Here is a 2,048-nt window from a genome sequence, read left to right as displayed (position 1 = left end):
AAAAAAACGGAAATGAGGAAAAATGTCGTGGTTAATTTTCACAATATTTGGCTATAAAACGTGTAATTAAAACGTGTTAGGATGCTGGACAAAATATCCGCAATATTGTCTTCTTCGGGTGAACTTCATCAAAGAAATTCCATGGAAGTTTTCCCCTTGTTGAAAGTTGGCGTAGGAGGGTTCCTTTTTTGTGCTCTGCAAGCGTTCGTGCGAGTCAGTTGTTCTGATTCAGCGCTGGTTGCAATTTTTACGTGAAAAACAGCCATCTCGCCCAGGAAACATCTCCCAAAGCATGGTAAGTTCCAGCATAATCCCATCTTGTGGTCAATTCGTAGAAATACGCGTGATTTTGTTTGTTTTTCGTGAGAAATGTAAATAAAATTGCTTCGCAACGTGTTTTCCACAGGCTGCTGCAGTTAGCTATAGATATTGAGGAGAAGCCCCAGGCGGAAGTTGCTTCAGTTCATCGTATTCGCATCACCCTCACATCCCGGAATGTGCGTTCCCTGGAGAAGGTGTGTGCTGACCTGGTGACTGGGGCACCAAGAAGCAGAAGCTCCGTGTTGTGAGAGTTTGTTGGTTTCAGAAAATTCCCTTCTTCCGGGTAAGAATTTTGCATTATTTTTATGTTAAAAACTCTTCTGATGATTTTGGTGTTGTTTGCAGGTCTCGTGTAGTCTTCTGCCTAATTCCGAAGGATTATGGGAGGAGGAATTGCCGGAGTATCGTGTGCTGAGACAATTGCCTTTCTCTGTCCAGAAGAGAAAATAATCCTCGTAACAGAGTCTCGACTCATTCTGCACAGGAGCTCCCAGTCCCAATTTAATAGAAGAGCACCCCCATTTAATTGGGATTCGTGACACAGAATCAGTGCAGGAATTTCAGAGAAGGATCACGGATAGGAAGAGAATTGTTCTCGTGGGAAATGGTGGAATTGCCAGTGAGATTGCCTACGCAGTGAAAGGTGTTACAAATGATTGGGTAGTCAGGGATAATCAATCACATTTCCTCCACATTCCTTGATCCAGGAGCTGCTGAATTCTTTAAGAAGAATCTGCAGGAAAAAGGCTCCAGTATGGTGAGACGATTACTAATTTTCCTCTTAAGGATCTCTCAAAAATCGATTAAACTTTGTTCCTTCTTCTCCGCAGGTGAAACGCAGGGAAATTGTGGAGCAGCCTTGGGTACCGATTGGCATTGAATGCCTGATGTTTCCGGAAGTGGACGCAATCTCCCGGATTCCGTCAACATTCACTAACTCTTGAGTGCGACTTTGTCGTTTCAGCAAGTGGTGTCAATCCCAGAATTGATTACACGGTAGATTCACCACTGGAGCGTGCCACAGACGGTGGGATTTCAGTCAATGAACTCATGCGAGCATCCCTGGTGGATATTTATGCGGCTGGGGATTGCTGTACGGCCACATGGAAGCCAGCAGAGAATTGGTTTGGCTCCTAAAATGACATAAAATGGCTCTTTTCAGAGCCCAACAAATTAATTTTTTTTAAAGAGTTCAATGAATAAATATAATTTTTTAATTAAAACGCTTAATTAATTTAATAAAACCTAATATATTTCAAAGAAATTCATCATAAATCTTTATTTAATGTCTTTTTGCCCTGAAAAGGGCATTTTTTTGTATAAAATCATGAAATCCGGAGGATAACATGATTTTAGAGAATTTTAAACTTTCTTCTGTCCTTCCGCCCGTAGAATGGGTACATCCGGCCACTGAGCACTGCCACAGGACACCAGAATCACCACTTCATGGCTATTGCTGTGCCATCCTTGCTATTCTCACTACTCTTCAACTCTGCTTCGTGGCATCGATTTATGCGCACGATGAAATTTTCCGCAGAAAAATGCCGTACAATTGCCTCAAGGATGTGCTGCTGCAGCAGGGAAATGCAAATGTATCGTCCACCAAGGCGAAGGCATCGTATCACTTCGCACCAGTACTTCCGCACCGTAGTCAGGGTTTCCGGGCTATCATCCGTCATCAAAGCATCGAAAGCATCCAATGTTCCCTTGTCGATTACCACGGAAAA

General features: G+C 42.9%; 1 long non-coding RNA gene across 1 annotated transcript; it reads left to right on the top strand.

The window, feature by feature from the left end:
- The first annotated feature begins 872 nt into the window (after nucleotides 1–872).
- LOC129788365 (uncharacterized) lies at nucleotides 873–1,494 on the top strand. The gene is made up of 2 exons (XR_008750360.1): nucleotides 873–1,078; nucleotides 1,152–1,494. It is a non-coding gene; the product is annotated as an uncharacterized LOC129788365 (long non-coding RNA).
- Nucleotides 1,495–2,048: the final 554 nt, after the last annotated feature.

The sequence above is a fragment of the Lutzomyia longipalpis genome, chromosome 2 (assembly GCF_024334085.1).
Source record: "Lutzomyia longipalpis isolate SR_M1_2022 chromosome 2, ASM2433408v1".
Classification (NCBI taxonomy): Eukaryota; Metazoa; Arthropoda; class Insecta; order Diptera; family Psychodidae; genus Lutzomyia; species Lutzomyia longipalpis.
The sequence above is the reverse complement of the archived record's forward strand: the minus strand, read 5'-3'. Positions and strand labels throughout refer to the sequence as shown.